Genomic DNA, 18,348 nt, shown 5'->3' on the forward strand with positions numbered 1-18,348 from the left:
AGAGTGGCTTCGTCCTCTGCTCCTGGAATCTCACTTAGTTCTGCTGTGCCTTCTAGTTAGTTGCTGTCTTCTCCATTCTATTATAACACCCTTGAAGATGAGGGTCTTGCCTTACTTGCTTCTGAATCCTCAGAACGTAGCATAGTATGGGGCACTTATTTGTCATATATTTCCCCTCTACTCCATCAGTCTTAGAATCATCTCCTTGCCTTTGGATGTCCCTGTGCTGACCTAGTGTCTTTCTAGGGCTTGGCTTGTGAATCCAGTGACATCTGTGGCACTGGTAGGGGTTACCTTCCCCATTGATGAGCCAAATGAATGGAGACTGTCTGCAAAGCAGGGTGATTAGTTTGTAGAAGATCACCCACCTTGGCCATAGAGAAAGCTGGGTTATTCGTTATCTCTTGCTGTGTAACAAATTACCACTAACTTAGAGACAAATAACCCCCATTTATTTTCACAGTTTTTGTTCTGGCTGAATTCTCTGCTTAGGATCTGACCAGGCTAAAATTAAGGTGTCAATCAGGGCTGTGGCTCTCAGCTTCTAGACCCTGGGTGCTGCTCTAAGCTTGCTATTTGTTGGCAGAATTCAGTTCCTTGCAGTGGAGGCCTGAGGTCTCCGTTTTCCTGACGTGTGCCCCTTCTTCTTTTTCAACACATCAATGACACATTGAACCCTTCTCAGGCTTCAAGGCTCGCTAACTTCTTTACACCTTCCTTTTCTGCTTTTAAGGGCTCATGTGATTCCACTGGGCCCACTCAGATAATCCAGGATAATCTTCCCTTTTTAAGGTCAGTTGATTAATAACTTTTGTTATAACATTTGCAGAATCTCTTTAGCCATCTAACAAAACCATAGGCTGACACCAGAAGGTGAAGGTCATGGGAGACAGCCAAACATTTGCAGTTCCTCTTAATACTTCAGGGGCCAAACATCCTTGGTGTCTTCTTGGCTTTGGTCCCCAAGGTATTTGGGAAGATTGGGGTCAGTTGTTTAGGACCACAGGCATAGTCCTGATGGGTCTGAAATCCCTCTTGTGGAATCCTGCATTGTCATTTTCTGGAACTTTGGCAGAAGCATTTCTTTGGGAAATGAGGAAAGGCATTCTGACTTCAAAGACCCTGAACCCCATCTGGTCAGGAAGCATAATCTATTATTCATTTCTGTGTCCCCTGATGGGCCGCACAGAGCATGGCCCATGATAGGCAGTCTAGAAAAGCTTATTTGAAGAAATGAGTGGATAAATGAATTGTTCCATCCTGAGAATTTCCTATTAGGAATTTTTGAACCAGTATTTATAATCACTATTTCCTACCAACTATTTCCATATTCCCCCAAATGGGAAGGCATCCTCCGATTGCTCAGGCAATCCTCATCATAAATAGCTTGTGAGAGAGCTGGGTAGAACGTTTGCCTAAAAAATTTCTTTCCTAATCATCGATGCCAACATATGCATCTGTTTCTCCTTCTCATCACCACTCATGCTTCCCAGTCTTACACTAACGGCTTCAAATGTCTGTGCTATGATTAGAAATTGAATTTGTGTGCTTAGGTCTGCTGTTGAGTCTAAGAATCTACTGTATTTTCTTTTAACTGGTTGATTTAGCAACTGTTTTCTAATATCTCTTAACCATACTTTAAATTTCTCATTGACTTCTAGGATAAGATTTACATAACTTGACATTTATTCCCATACTATCAGTGTACACACTCACCCACTCATTAACTTACTTGCGCACCCAGTTTCTTAGTCCATGGAGGGCAAATTGGCTACAATTTCAAAGAGAAGCTCATGGAAGGTAATGTTGCCCAGCAACGTTATGCTTGGTTTTATTCTACATTTACTTTTTTTCTTTTTTTCAAATGTCACTCTGTACCACTGAAATCCTAAACAATAGTAATAGTAGGCTACCCCCTTGGTACCTTAATCCAGGAAAGATGGCGAAGAGTTGTGTCAAACTTAGATGGTAGATGTGAAAATTCTGGTCATTTGAAAGACATATCCTGTACCGTACCTTTATTTATTGGGTGAATTAACATTTATAAATTAAATTTGGTTTATACATTGTTTTCTTGTGAGTGTGGTTAGTGTGCCTTTCCAGAGACCTGCATAAGCCCTGGGTCAGTGACCAAATAGTTTCTTTGGACCTCGGTGACAACATTCTGCATTTCCCAAAGACATACTTCTCCCCAAGTTCCAAAGTACTTCCTCCAGTTGGGGTACTTGCTACCCACATGGACCTGCTGACAACCTCAGTCATCTCCCTCCCTGCAACAAAAATCTCAGAGAAATCTTTCTGCTACATTCAAATGCATATTGCCCAATCGCAGAGGTTGGGAAAGCAGGGTGAGAAAAGTCCCTTCCAGGCTGTAGCAAGATTGTGTCCTGAGTGCCTGAACACAAAAGCACATAGCGAAACTTAACCTTGCAAATGTAATTCCCAAACCATGTTACACAGGGGGGACAAATTTAAGGAAGAAAAAGAAGCACTGTTACATTGTTGTCTTTGCAACTCAATCAACCATGAGCAGCATGTGAGGGGAAAATGTAAAATTAATTGTACCAAGAGACCTGCTTTCCCTCACTGTGGACAGTAGGTCATCCTCATCAGATGGGATGTGGCCTGGTAGCCACTCCTTATTATGTTGCATCACATCGCATACTTTTTGGACAGTGGGTTTTTGTTAAGCTTGTATTTAATGTTATATATCAACGATGAATTAAAGCTACGGCAGCCTGTTTTCACGAATCCATTTCTAATAAAGGCCCACAGAGCAGTTACTTCTCAGCATAAAGCTGACACATACCAATGTGTGTGGTATTCATTTTTCCAGTCTTGAAAGTTGCTGAAAAGAGAAACATGGCAGTCAGCTCACTGAACATCACCCAGCGTATCCTGGGTGCAGGCAGAAGCTTGCAAAAGGTGCTTCCCTTAGCAGAAGACATCACAATGTTTCACACATGTGTGTGTGTGGATGGGACGTTGGCTTGAAGTCACAATGCTCGCAGAAGTGCAGGGGTGCTGGCGGTGGTTCAGGCAGTGAAATGTAAGCTTGCCTTGTAATAAAAGCTCTGGGAATGCAGAGGATGCCTCGCCATTAGGCATTCTCCTCGTGTTTCACATAAATGCATCCTGTTCTCGGGAGCGGATGAGCAGTGCATTTGCACTGGCTCATTCAAATTGAATGCTGGTAAAAGGAGAGTCCCGAGGAAACAGAACAGTCTGGCATCTCTGAAGGCAGGAACAAGGTGAAGCTGTCGCCCGCCTTCTCTGTTGTTTATTGGATGTTTATTTGCTGACCTCATGCACACCCACGGCACGTTGCAAAGAGGCACCGATGGGGCGACTGGTGCCTGCACAGCACAGGCACCCATGCAGGTTTGCCCGGGCTTTTCAGGGCAATAAAGTTCAAGGCTTCATACGTGGCTTCACCTGTTGTCCCCAAGCCTGGTGTGGATAATGTTTTGCTGAAAGAGAAAGCTCCTCCGGAGAGGCAGTTTGTATTGTATTTTTCTTTTGTTCTGTATCAGTGCTGTATCTTTAACTTTGTCACAGCAAGAGTGAGGAGAGCGAGCCTGCAGAGAGCTTTTTGCAACGTGCTTTTTTCCGTTAGTTTTAACAGGAGCAGAGCATTCCCAGCAGCAGGGATCGCTTGCTCTCTAGTCATGTGCTATGAGGAATAAAGACACTGTAGGGCAGTGAACCTGAACTTGGCCCGTTCATCCATACTGCATTGAGTGATTGCATGGAGTGGAGTCAAATGCCACTTGGGGGTGAAGAGCACGCATCAGCTTGCATTCCTCCTGGATATAGGAGGAAGGACCCTTGACAGAATCCAGTAATTAAAAGGTAAACCATGAAGTGTATGCCGTGTGTGAGAGCCTGTGGGCTGAGGGGAGATTGCCCGGGGAATAGGGGGTTGTTTCATTTTATCTTGAATGATATGTTCCTTAGATTTTCTTGGCCAATAGATCAGAAGAAGATGGGGAGAGATTTTGACTTACTGCTCACTTACAGTAGAGTCCAGAAGTTACTTTTTTTTTTTTTTTGAGTGTTTGTAAATGAGTGTTTATTTTAAACTTTGTTAAAATAAAATTCATAAAAGAAAAGTACATGATTCCTAAATGTACATATGAAGTTACTTTTACACACGATGACACTGTTGTCCCCAAGTACTCAGAACTGTAGTGGACTTCTGTCCCTGAAGCAGGAGGGTTCTCAGTGGGGACTCTGAGGAAAAGAAAAGTTTGACCACAGAATTGAACGAGTACACTCTTTCTGTCTCCGTTTTCTTTCTGGTGAATCTCATCTTGAGAATTCATTTGGTGTTTTGCAGTAATGGTTCTGTCTGTTAGTCCCGAAATCTAGTAAGACCTGGCTTTCGGAGATACAAAAAGACTGGGAAATGTGACATTTCTCTTAGTTACATTTCTAAAGGTATATATAATTTCCATCATCCTTTTGGGGAGATTCTTGACAAGAAGGTGAAGTTCTAAGTTAAAACATGTCATCTGCTTAATGAAATTGAGTACCGTCTTTTGTAAATCATTGTTACATGTGCTGGCTTTATGTTAAGACGGAAGTAAGCAGTGTCTCTCGGCAGTGTGTGTTCTTAGCAAGTTATTGATGAAATTTTGTGACTGTAAACTTAGCTCGTGCCTAGTAAATCTCCTGTCCAGCTCTTTGAGCTCTTTTACAAGCTGCATTAAAAATACAAGGATAGATTTTTAATTAAATTAAGTATTGTATTTGCCCTTTGGTTGCTGAAAGGCAGTCATGTGAGCGTGTGGACAACGTGATGCTGTTGTTTCTAACAGACTGTTCACATAATTTGCAATTAGAAAATAAGCCTGATGCTCTGTGGATCTTTGGGGTATTTTATTTTACCACCCCATACAGTTGAATCTATTGAATATCTGTTTCAGTTCACACTCAAATTAAATAAACACAATGCTAATTGGTGGTATGTTATACATGTGTACCTATTATATATTCGTTATACATATCCATATTATTTATCAATATACACACATATGTATATGTATATCTTCTGGAATATTTTGTTCAAAAGGTTTGGTTGGAAGCAAAGCAATTTGTCAGCAGCAGAGTTAATAGGACTTAGCATAAGCATTCTTGGCATAGAAATATGGGTTCGCAAAATGAAGAGAGATGCTCAAGTATGTATCATCCAATGGTATTTCGCTTGAGAAACAATGCTGATAATTGCGCAGGGGTTCATCACAGGCATGATATGTAGATCATTGTTTCTATGCCAGAAATTGCATCTGATCTGACGTAGAGAAGATGGGAGTGGGGACAGATTTAGGGGAGGAAAGGCAAAGTCTTTGGGGAAAATTGGTATCAGTAGTAGCTTTTAACGTCATCAATGCCGGCACAAGGATCAACTCTATGGTAACTTGATAGAAGGAACAATCTTGATTGATGGCAGATTTTGCATCATTTTTAGCCTATGAAAGTATGTTCATCCCACTTTTTTGTTTATGTATTTAATTTATTATTTAAGATACCAGTTGGTTTTTTCCAACAAATACGTTTTTTTTAGTGAGGTTTTAAAGGTATGGACATGAAGGTTCATGGAATATTTTATAGTAAAATGTCAAAGTAAATAGCAAATATGTTATAAAAGTTAAGTTACTAAATTTTCAGAAATAGTTTTGAGTAATTGATAATGAGTTTATAAAAGGATACGATGTAAGGGGATGGCATAAGAGAATCAAATTAGCTTTCCTTCATTTTCAATTGAAATCAAAATTTTATTATCTTTAATATCTTTAATTAGAGAATGTACAGCTCTGTAATAGTAGAAAGCAGGGAAAATAAGCAGGGCCTATATTCCAGACCGTTGCAGCTAATTTGGATGAGCAATTTAATTTTTGTTGTGTGGACTATTTTGCTTAAACTAAACAGTATCTGGTCCATTGAAGAAAGGTGTCTGAAGTCCCACTAACACTGAAGGTTGCTCCAATCATCATTTCTTTGATGGTCCAGCCTGGCCTTGCTTGTTCAAACAGACAAAAAGTGTTCTGTGATGCTGGAAGTCAGGAATGTCTGTGCTTGAGTTATTTCCTAGACTGATTCACCAAGGCAATTGTGATATCTTGTATTTACAGAGCAGCATTTTGTGAAGCGCTCAGACTGGTTTTTAGACATTATCTAATTACCACAATGCCACAGGGAAATAGCAAGTGCTTGCTATCTCTACCCTACAGTTGAGATGATAGAGGGACAAGAGGTAAAGCAATTTGTCCAAGCTGATTCAGAAAAAAACACTGACACACAGCTAGGGAATGAGCCAAGGTGAGCCCCTTGGACGGGTCTGTGACTTTTGTCTGTGAGACCCCCTTACCTTGCTAGTCAGCTGTCAGTGTGCCCCTGGGATCCTCTGCCCAAGGGAAACATATTCGAACTGACTTCATGGACTCCCTCCCAACAATTTGTGGTTATAGGATTCCAGTGACCTGTTCAACATCTGCGATAACCAACTGGAGTGAAAGCAATGAAGAACATTGCCTGCAGGTTGCCAAACTGAGGTCATAGAATTGGCAAATGTCACTAGTAGTCTTTAAAATCAATGCGGAAAGCAACAGGACATATGACTTCCCAGAGTTTAGACTTGAAAACCATTTGAACCCTCTCCAGAAGCCCATCGACTGTCAGGGAGAGAGTTGGGATACTTTCTCTTCCTTGATTCAGGAACCATAAAACTGACAATCAGGAAACATACTTACTTTAGTATTTCAGCTTTTAGACATCCAGACAGTTTAAGCTTATTCAAAGTTGAAAATGAAAACTACTGAGGATTTGGACACAGTGTTCTCACACTTATGAGGACTTACTGTCTTTTTTCTATTAAGTGCTTATTTTGAAAGAAATTCTGTCTCAGTTAAAGGGTAAGAAAACTATTTAAATACATAGAAGTTATGTATGTCCTGTATTTGAGGGGATCATTTCAATTTTGAAATAGACACCAAAGCATTTGCAACTTAGCATATTAGTTAGATTCACAAGTAGTTGGAATGAGAAAGCAAATACTTTCCAGGAGACCATTACCACTGAGACTGGCTATGTTCAGATGGAAAATGCACTACAGATACAGTAATCTAGAGGTAGAGTCTGGGCAGATGGATTCTAGGAGAAAGGTCTGCAACATGGAGTAACTATACCAGGGTATTAGATGGTATTAGACAAAATAATCCATAAGAAATTCTTAGCGCATGGCCAGGCGCATATGGTACCCTCACATGCTGGATCTGACTCTGAATGGGTTGGGGAACCAAGCTGGGAGGGAGGCAGCCTAGAAACAGAGCCACTGGGGTGGGGTAGGGGGTGGACAAGTGCTGAAGGCTTTCGGAGAAGGAGGAGAGACCAAAGAACTGGGGAAGAACAAAATCTGGTGGAGAATGAAGGAGACTGAAGAATCCAGACAGACTTGGGTACTGATACTTAGGGACGGAAGCACGGCGGCTCTTTGCACCCCCAGTGAAAAAGCTGATGTGATACAAGAGAATTTCTGAGAGCACAATATGTAGGTCCCTAAGAAACTGGTTTTAAAGGCTGCAAGAAAAACTACAAGAGGTACTTAGGGACAATGGGGAAGAGTGATGAAAGGGCTCTCTTTTCTTGGGATTGCACACACCAAATACAGTAGCTTCGATGCAAACAGGGGTATAGAAGATGCGGTGACCTAGAAGCAGAGGTCAGAGAGGCAAAGGATCAGCCCAGCAAAGACATATGACACTGGGAGGGTTAGAAATTGGGGAAGGCTTGGAGGGGGTCTGTTGAAGGCTTAAGTCTGAAGTCCCCAGCGTGCATTATGCTCTTGGAGGAACTGCCAATCAGGGAAGCTGGGGGCTTTTCTCACTATACTTGGTGACCCACCTGGCATAGGGTAGCACACAATAATTGTTTGCTGAACAAAATGCAAACTTCGTGCTTGGTGCTGCTTACATGAGGTGGCCCCTGCTCTTCTGTAAGGCTGTCCTCGGGATTACTGGTTAAACTGGGGAATGACTTGCAGCTCATCCCCAGCCCCCTTACTCCTTACCCCTCCCTCTTGCTTTCACTTCATCAGAAGCACTCGCCACTGTCTCACACACGCTATGTTTCCTCTATTTGTTAAACACTAGTATGGAGGCTCTGCCTTGGAAGCAGCGGTCTATCTTGTTCACTGCCTTCTCCCCTGAGCCCCAAACAGTCCCTTTCTCAGAATAGGAAATGATTGTTGAATGAATGACTTGCTCCTAACTTATTGATAGCCCCTTCTGGAACTTTCCCAATTGACTGACCTTGTTACTTGTATTCTGTGTTCCACCCCTCCCCCAAACAAGATAGGAAACCTTTGAGGGCAGCCAGTTATGTCACACTAATTTTTGGAAACCCTCAGTGAATAGGATAGCACCTTAAGCTTGTGGAGGTACTTGATCAATATTTACCAAATTGAAACTATACCCCCAAAATAGGACCTAATTGCTATCCTTAAAATTGTATACTCATATTCATTGAGGATACAACTCACAGTTAGAAAAAACTCAAACAATAAGAGAATATATTTAAATCTGTGGTTCTCAAACAAGGGTGAGTTCCACCTCCTCCCCAGGGGTGCTTGGAAATGTCTAGAGACATTTTTGTTGTAACGTCTGGTGTGTGTGTATTTTTTTGGGGTGGGGGTGCTACTGGCATCTAGTGGTTAGAAACCAGGATGCTGCTCAGTATCCTACAGTGCACACAGGACAGCCTCCAACAGAGAATCATCTGGCCCGAATCGTCATTAGCTGAGAAGCTCTGATTTATAATAAAACCCTTATCACATAGTTTTTGAACAACTTTTATTATTTGTATTTTCCATTCAACTCTGGGCTTCTGGGTAGCAGTGGTTTGTCTTCTTCCTATTTGTGTATCCAGGTTCAGCATAACACCTGGCATATCTAAGGCTTTTAATAAATGATGGCTGAATTGATGAATGAATGAATATTAATGATGCCAAAAAAGGAGCTCCAGTATCCTCTTTGGAACAACATTATAATTAGAATCTGCATTTCTAATCAAGGACTCAACATGAAATAATCAATTGAGTCAATGTCAGGTTTTAAAAGCGGAGACCGAACAGCCACATGTTCTGTCATAGAATGTTAGCCCTGAGGGCGACCCGAGAGGCCATTCACTTCAACCCTCATAAATTACAGGTGAAGCAATAGAAACCCATGGAGGTTAAATGACTCACCTAAGGGCTCACAGGCAAATGGCAGAACCAGGAGTAGAATTGTTTCTCTTAGTCTTGGCACGTTTTCATGCTAGGCTGTCTCCATTGTATCAGCCCGACAAAAATTGGCACAACAGATTGCTTGTAATGATTATATGAAGCACCGCCCCGGTGTAATATTGGATGTAACACATAAAAATGATATATTTACAGTATTGTAGAATCTGACCTTAAACTAATATACTAGGCATTACTATCATTAATATAGAGTTTAAGATAATGGAATGTAAGGGCTGGAACAAGTGTTGGTAATTGTCTGCTAACCCCCTGAATTCTGAGTGAAGTGAAGGGTACAGAGAGCAGAAATTTTATTTAGAGTCATGAAAAAGGGTCTGGAATTCTCTACGCTGTGCTGTTCTTCACCATAAGAGTGTTTCCTAAAATGGATTCTTAGTTGCAAAGGGTATTACAGGAAAACAGGGTTATGTGGTCAGATAAATATAGAAAATGCAAGGGTAAACAAAAATAAACTGGTGTGTTTGCCAGAGGACATTCAGCATTTTTTATACTTGGTACACCTCTCCAAGAGGGAACTATATACATAGCTCCTCTAAAACTTCTTAATTAGGACCTCATTTAAACTGCCAACCAGTATTCCTCAGAATCTGATTTGAAAAATGCTCTACGGCTTCTTCCAATCCACTTAATTGACAGAAAAGTGGCAGGACTGCTTAGGTTTTAGAGGGACATTTTAGGTAGTCTTTTGGATGGCGCATGTTTTCTCCCCCGCAACCCCTCTGTGTCTTTCTGAAAACACTGTCCAAAGGAGTTTGAATTAGTCAGTATATTCTGGTTCTCATGGTAAGTTTGCCAATCACAAGCCAGGGTTTCAGAGAGCATCATTCCTGTGACCAGTCTGGCAGAAATAGGTACCTCATAAAGCAGAAAGACACTGGGCTTGAAGTCAGAAGATCTTGCCTTGGCAAGCCAGCTAACATCTGTTGGTTATCAGTGAAATCAGACATGACCTGAACAGTCTTCCATGCAGAATTCCAATGTGATCATGACAGACAATAGGGCTAGTTAGTTTACAGAATGTACCAAGAAATTCTGTGTTTTCCATCCTGTCTATACAATAAAACCTTGGAGCAGCTTGGTGTAGAGAGGCCCCTTCACTTTCTGACCTTCTACCTGATGACTGTACACTGCAAAGAATACAGACGTTATTCTGTAATACCAAGGACCTCAGTCAGTCCTTCCGTTACTTTGTATAATTGTTCCGTATTTAAATTGACTTGAATTTCTAATAAAATTATTCCCTAGTGTGAAAGCACACCAACAAAACATTGCCCTTTACATAGCGAGTCTTAGACAGGGAACTGAACTATATGCAAAAGCGCGTATTTCACAAATATGTTTACTGCAACAGCCTTTGGTGAATTTTTTTACACTTTATTTATTTATTTTTAACATTCAATATTATTTTATATTAATTTAAGGTGTAGCATAGTGGTTAGACATTTATGTAATTTAAGAAGTGATCCCTCATCTAGTCTAGTACCCACCTGGCACTATACATAGTTATCATATTATTGGCTGTATTCTCTATGCTACTTTACATCCCCATGATTATTTTGTAACTACCAATTTGTACTTTTTAATCCCTTTACCTTTTTCACCCTGCCCCCACCTCACTCCCATCTATCACCCCGATAAATCTAGTACCCATCTGACACCATACATAGTTATTACAGTATTATTGACTGTATTCCTTATGCTGTACCCTACTTCCCCATGACTGACTGCATATAAAACCAATTTGTACTTCTTAATCCCTTCCCCTTTCTCACTCACTCCCAACCCACCTCCCGTTTGGCAACCATCATAATGTTCTCTGTATCTACAAGTTTGTTTCTGTTTTGTTTGTTTATTCCATTATTTAGATGCCACACAGAAGCAAAATCACATTGTATCTGTCTTTCTCTGTCTGACACTCACTCAGCACAGTACCCTCCAGGTCCACCCATGCCACCACAGATGGCAAGAACCCATGCCCTTCCATGGCTGAGTAATACTCCATTGTACATATGTACCATTTCCTCTTTATCCATTCATCCATTCACAGACACCCAGGCTGCCTCCACATCTTGGCCATTGTAAACAATGATGCAGTGAACATATGGATGCACACATTCCCTCAAAGTAGTGTTTTGGGTTTCTTCAGATAAATACCCAGAAGTGGGATTACTCGGTCCTTCTTTGTCGCTTGTTATAGGCTTTGTTTTAAAGTCTGTTTTTTCTGGTATAAGTATTGCTACCTCACCTTTTTTGGGTTCCATTTTCATGATGTATCTTTTTCCCATTCCTTTACTTTCATTCTGTGTGTCTTTCAATCTGAAGTGAGTCTCTTGTAGGCAGCATATGTAAGGGTCTTGTTTTCTTATCCATTCAGTCACCCTGTCTTTTGATTGGAACATTTAATCCATTTACATTGAAAGTAATTGTTGATAGATATGTAGTTATTACCATTTCATTATTTGATTTTGTTTGTTTGTTTGTTTGTTTGTTTTAAAGAAGTCCCTCTAAGATTCCAGGTAATACTGGTTTAGTGTTGATGAACTCCTTTAGCTTTTTCTTGTCTGGGAGCTCTTTATCTGTCCTTCCATTCTAAATGACAGTTTTGCTGGGTAGAGTAACCTTGGTTGTAGGTCCTTGCTTTTCATCACTTTGAATATTTCCTGCCAATCCTTTCTGGGCTGCAAAGTCTGTTGAGAAATCAGCTGACAGTCTTGTGGGAGCTCCCTTGTAGGTAACTAACTGCTTTTTCTCTTGCTGCTTTTAAGGTTCTCTCTTTGTTGTTAACCTTTGGTATTTTAATTATGATGTGTCTTGGTGTGGGCCTCTTTGGGTTTATCGTGTTTGGGGCTCTCTGCGCTTCCTGGGCTTGTATATTTATTTCCTTCACTAGGTTAGGGAAGTTTTCTGTTATTATTTTTTCAAATAGGTTTTCAATTCCTTGCTCTCTCTCTCTTCTCCTTCTGGTACCCCTATGATGTGAATGTCAGTGCACATGATGTTGTCCCAGAGGCCCCTTAAACTGTCCTCACTTTTTTGGATTCTTTTTTCATTTTGCTGTTCTGCTGGATGTTTTATGCTACCTTATCTTCTAAATTGCTGATTCATTCCTCTGCTTCATCTAATCTATGTTTGATTCCCTCTAGTGTATTCTGCATTTCAGTTACTGTACTCTTTATTTCTAACTAGCTCTTTTTTATGTTTTCTGTGTTTATTTTTATGTTTCCTATCTCTTTGTTGAAGTTCTCCCTAATAACCTAATAACCAGTGTTTAGAACTCTGCATCTAGTAGATTGCTTATCTCCATTTTGTTTAGTTATCTTTCTGTAGCTTTGTTCTATTGTTCTTTTATTTGGGACAGGTTTCTTTGCCTCTCCATTTTGGTAGCCCCCTGTGTTTGTTTCTCTGTATTAGGTAGGACTGCTATGTCTTCTGGTCTTAGTAGAGTGGCCTTGTGTAGTAGGTGTCCTGTGGGATCCAGTGTTGTCTCCCTGGTCACCAGAGTCGGGTGCTGCAGGTGTGTCCCTTGTATGACCTGTGTGTGCCCTCCTGTTGTAGTTGAGCCTTGGTTGTTGTTTGTATGTCAGTGGGAGGGATTGACCCTCAGGCTGATTGGTTTTTGAGGACTGGCTGTGATTATAGTGGAGGAGCTATGGTGCAAGGGCTGACCCTACAGAGCAGGGTTTGCTTTAGTGGGGCTCAAGTGCCTGGCAAGTCTGCCCTTTGTGTTGTCATCCTTGGAGGCAGCCAGGTAATGTTCCAGTTTGGTCCACAGCTGGCCACCAGAGGTGTGCCAGCCCTGGGGCCTCCTGGGAGGGGACCCGCTGCAGGCCAAGTTTAGTCACAGCCTGTGCTCTGCCCAGAGCCACCTGGTATGAGCCACAAAACAATCTGCAGATGGCCGCCACCTACACTAGGATTAGAGGTGCCTTGAGAGACCAATCTGCTATTCGAGGCTGCCTGATGCTAGTGCCAGGCTTGGGGCTGCTCAGCCAGAGGGAAGGGGCACACAGAAGCCAGATGCTGCTTCTTTGGATTTTGTGAACCTTTGAGAGATTTTATGAAAGTCCACAGCATGAGCCCAGACATGTTGTTCATATGGGAAAAAACACTGGAATCGGCTTAGTTGTGCCCAAATTTGGGTGGGGTGAGGTTTCTGGGAATCACTAGGGTGGAGCAAATGAAAGGTGATAGTCAGGTTGATGGAGACTCAGATATGTCATATGCCTGTTTCCTGCATCTGCATGCAGGGAGTGGGAAGGCTCAACACAGAAACAATGGCTTCTGCCAGCTCCTCTGTCCAGGAGAAAGCTGCTCCTGCAGCTCTCGCCCTGAAGCCTGACACTTCAGTTCTCCCCATATGTCCCTGGTACCTTTTGAACTGCTGCCCCAGCACTGGAGCTTAGAGTGAATGAGATTGTCAGCAAGTAAGTCCATGCGTGATCCCCTTAATAATGCCTCGGAATGCAGCCGCCCTCCATCTCACTCAGTCACAATCTCCGCGGGTTTTCACAACCAGAAATTATGAGAACTTCTCTCCCCAGCACTGGAACCCTGGGCTGGAAATCCAGATGTGGGGTTGGGACCCCTCATTTCTCTTGGGGGTACCTCCAGAGCTGAGATACCCCTCCTGAATTATAATGGTCACACACAGTGTGAGACCAGCCCGTTCTGTGTCTGTACCCCTCCTACTGGTCACGAGGTGGCTTCTTCTGTATATCCTGAGTTGTAGGGCTTTGGTTCAGATAGACTTAGGTGATTCTCAATGATTGTTATTCTGTAGTTTAGTTGTAATTGATGTGGTCCTGAGAGGAGGTGAGCACAGCATTTACCTGTTCTGCCATCTTGACCAGAAATCCTCCCTTTGGTGAATTTTAAGAAAGTAGACAAACCCAAAATGAACTGAAATAAAAATGAAGGAGAATCAAAGAGCTTCTAAGGATAATCCAGTTTGGCATCTAGCCAAGTGATAGATAAAAAATCTGCACCTTAACATATAAGAAAAGCAGTCCAGAAAGAAAGAGGGGGTATTATATGAAAAATCTGTCTCAAGGAGTTTAAAATTGTTTCTTGCTTTTTTCACAATAAGTTTCCTCTTATTCGTAACAGAGGGCTTTTAGAAACATTCTATTGACAGTCCTTGCAGAAGTTTGGGATGTGCACAGATTAATACAAACAAGATGGGCTCTTGCTTTCAGGTGAGTTTGAGTTGACTCACCTTTTGCTTCTCTTCATAGAATTTGATGACTTTCAAGTTCATGTCCATCAGAACCTTCCTTAGGACATCACATGAAGAAGGTGGGTGTCTGTCTCATGATTGGAAATAAACTGCCACCCTTCAGAGTGAAACTAGGTTTCCACTGTTAAATTTCACATCTTCAAGGGGCTGAGTGCAGTTGAAATTGCCACCAAATGAAATAAACCTCTCAAATGTGAAATACAAAGGAACAACCCATTTTTGTGGAAAATTATTTGAGGGAGAAAAGCTTGGGAGAGTTGGCACCCATATATAGACTAAATGGTCTATGCAGTAAGTGAACATAAGGAAATTCATAAGTGGCCAAGAATGAAAGTCTGTGGATGGATTGATCAGAAGGGACTTTTCTATTTCTCATAGCTCAGTCTTGAGCTTGATAGATGCACTCCTCAAAGCTTTCTGGTGTCTACTTAACCCTCTTGTGCATCTTTGCTGATTGTTTGTTCAATAGCTACACACTTTACCTATTCAGTTTGCTTTGAAGAAATAAAAATAACCTGAGTGAATTACCTGCTTCTCTGCTTGCTGTACTATAGCTAACTCATCACAAGCTACAAAGGGGCTGGCAGTTGAGATTTGAAAATGGAGATGCAACTCAAAGGACAAAGGCTTTTCATCAACTGTGGTGAATGGAGATGGTGGTATATAAATGTAAGGGCAAGAAATTTATCACAAAAGGAACTTGTAATAAAGAAATATAGGTAATCTTATGGGGAAGGGAGCCTACCCTAAAGAATCATTGTGGACAATTTGTTTTTTGTTCTAATTATGCATATCAGGAGAAAACCATTTGGTGAACATTTAGCAGTTACACTAGAAAGAAATCTAAACATGCCATTATTGGCAAACAAGACATAAAGGAAAGGTTTTTGTATTTTTCTGTACTGTATTTAGTTTTAACTATGTGTTCATGGAGTTGCGCTATTCTTTTAATTACTAGGTTAAGAACATCATAAAACAATAGGGAAGCCATCCTTTCTTTGTCTCAGCCTGAGACAAATGTCTAATGATATCAGCAAACATTTTAGTAATGAAAACTGCAAATGAAACCTCGATAAATATTTTTCACTGTTTCTGATACCATAAAAATCCCTGGGGGCCCAGGTACATTAAACTTGGGTTAACACCATTTCAGGCAAACCTGATGATTAAAGGCTGTTCATTTCTGTTTTACGGCATCAAATCTAAGCCTCTAGGAAATTCTAAGACAAATTAAATAATGTGAAAGCAGCCAACTGAAAGATGTACAAAGGAGCACGAGGCTTATTGATTATAAAATGAAATGAATCTTACTCAGAGCAGGAAAATTGAGGAAGGAAAGTTATATCTGTGAAGAAAGCTATTTAATAAGGTGTCATGATTGAAGAGAGAACTTTAAATCAAGTAAATAAGAAAAACATAATTAAAGTGAATTAATCATGGATCAACATCTTGCTGGAATTCCCTCTTGTTTATGAGATTTAATAAAAATTATACTAATAATGTTACTGTCCCTAATTTGATATACTTGTATCATTTCAGGAACTTGGTTTTTTTTTTCTTTTCTTTTCTTTTTTTCTTGTAATACAAGTCTCTGAGGGCTAGATGAGCAGTATGGTGTGATATAAAACAAATTCTGAGATTATTAAGCATTTTCCACTCCTTCCCTCCCCTTCCCTTCTTCGTCATGCATAAGATAGATTTTTCTTGGTTGTGGTCTTAGTATGTCTGATCACCAGTGTCCACGTCCATCAGTGTTCTAAGCATCTCTTGACCACCTCAGCCACCGTTATGACAACTCTTCTTTGGCTAGCTTTACATTACCTCTGTAGTATAAAAAGTAGTAGCCATACAATGAAATATTAGGTCGGTGCAAAAGTAATTGCGGTTTTTGCAATTATTTTAAACTTTTTAAACCACAATTACTTTTACACCAGCCTAATACTATATGGAAATGAGGAGAATGAAGTACTGTTTATACAGACAATATTTGAGTGAAAGAAGCGAGATAAAATTATGTATAATGCATGATTTCATTTATATGAAGAATAAGAACAGGCATACCTAATTTACAGAGACAGGAGCCAGAATAATGGTTACTTCTGGGGGCCAGTTGGATATTGACTGGGAAGGTTTATGAGTGAATGTTCTGGGTGCTAGATATGGTCTATATCTTGGCATGACTGTTGGTTACATGAGTCTATACATATGTAAACACTCAATGAGCTATACATTTAAGAGAGTTATATACTTTGTTGTATATGTTAGATTTTTTAAATGATTTTAATTCTTTTTCAAATTAGTGTTTTGGATTTCCTCTATGTTTACTGCATTGCTATTCACAATAGCCAAGATATAGAAACAACCAAAGTGCCCATTGATAGACGATTGGATCAAGCAATTATAGTACATTTATACAGTGGAATATTATTCAGCCATTAAAAAAGAATGAAATCTTACAATTTGCAACAACATGGATGGGCCCAGAGGATATTATGCTAAGTGAAATAAGTCAGACTGAGAAAGACAAATATCATATGATGTCACTTATATGTGGAATCTAAAGATCAGAATAAACGAGCAAAAAGCCCAGAAATAGGCTCTTAGATGCGGAGAACAAACTGATGGTTGCTAGGTGGGAGGGGGGTTAGGGAAGGGTGAGAAAGGTAACGGGATTAGGAAGTAGACATTGGTAGTCACAAAATAGTGACAGGGATGTGAAATACAGCATGGGAAATATAGTCAATATGTTGTAAAGACTGTAGTGTGTCAGATGGGTACTAGACTTATCAGGGGGTCACTCCACAGATTATATAAATGTCTAACCACTATGCTATACAACTGAAACTAACATAAAATAATATTGAATGTCAACTATAAATATATATATGTATGTATGTATGTATTACAGGATTTATAGTACAGCATAGGGAATATAGTCAATCGTACTGTAATAGTTATGTACAGTGTCAGAGGGGTAGTAGACTTGTTGGGGTTATCACTTTGTGAAGGGTGTAAATGTCTAATTATTATATTGTTTTGTACACCTGAAACTAATAAATTATTTTTCAAACAGAAAATTTTTTTTTAAAACTTCACATATTCAGAAGCAAGATACTTTGTAGTGAATGTATAGAAGAGTTCAGTTGTTCAGCAAGAAAGGACCTGTGAATTGTGAGTTAGCTATTGTTACGTAGAATTAATAATGGTGGCGGAGACTTTGCTAACACTTGTTTCCTCATTTCTCATAAGGCCTGCAGGATAAGCAGTCTCATTCCCATTTTATAGATTGCCACCAAAAACGGTTCATCGTTTTCATTTTGCAATCTCTAAACATAACTGTGCTGCACCCAGAGTTGCACTGGAGGAATTAATGAAATTGTTACTGCAGTAGAAGTCAAATTGAAAATGTAGTCTGGTAAATTGCTAGTGTTAATTATTGTAGTTTCTAGTCCTTCTAGTGTTTTTCTAGTGCAGTCAACATAACTACCAGGCTACAATATTAAACTTCAGTTTTCTGATGGAGGAAAAAAGTTGTGCAGGGTATTAAAGGTAGGTTACAAAATCTCAGGGACAGACATCCAGTTTTTCTGTTTGTTTTTTTCCTCATCTGAGGACAGAACCTGTTAATGGCATGAAACAGAGAGTGTTAATAGAAAGAAAGAAAGAAAGAAAGAAAGAGAGAGAGAGAGAGAGAGAGAGAGAGAGAGAGAGAGAGAGAGAGAGAGAGAGAAAGAAAGAAAGAAAGAGTCTGAACTACAGATTAAATAATTTGTAAGTATTCAAGAGATGAAGTTTTTCTCTTCATTTGGTT

The 18,348-nt window shown here is 40.3% G+C and overlaps 1 protein-coding gene across 4 annotated transcripts in view; it reads left to right on the plus strand.

Moving 5' to 3' along the window:
• The window catches only part of FRMPD4 (FERM and PDZ domain containing 4), a 742,584-nt gene that overhangs the window by 438,499 nt on the left and 285,737 nt on the right, over nt 1–18,348 (plus strand). The window contains exon 1 of one of the 4 annotated variants that reach the window (XM_019746301.3): nt 3,201–3,852. The exons of the other annotated variants lie outside the window; for them this stretch is intronic. The gene's annotated coding sequence lies outside the window, so the exon portion shown is untranslated. Of the gene's footprint in view, nt 1–3,200; nt 3,853–18,348 lie in introns of those variants that run through there. 4 annotated transcript variants of the gene reach the window in all.

Source organism: Rhinolophus sinicus, chromosome 18 (assembly GCF_057876585.1).
Source record: "Rhinolophus sinicus isolate RSI-liver-muscle chromosome 18, RSI-T2T, whole genome shotgun sequence".
NCBI lineage: Eukaryota > Metazoa > Chordata > Mammalia > Chiroptera > Rhinolophidae > Rhinolophus > Rhinolophus sinicus.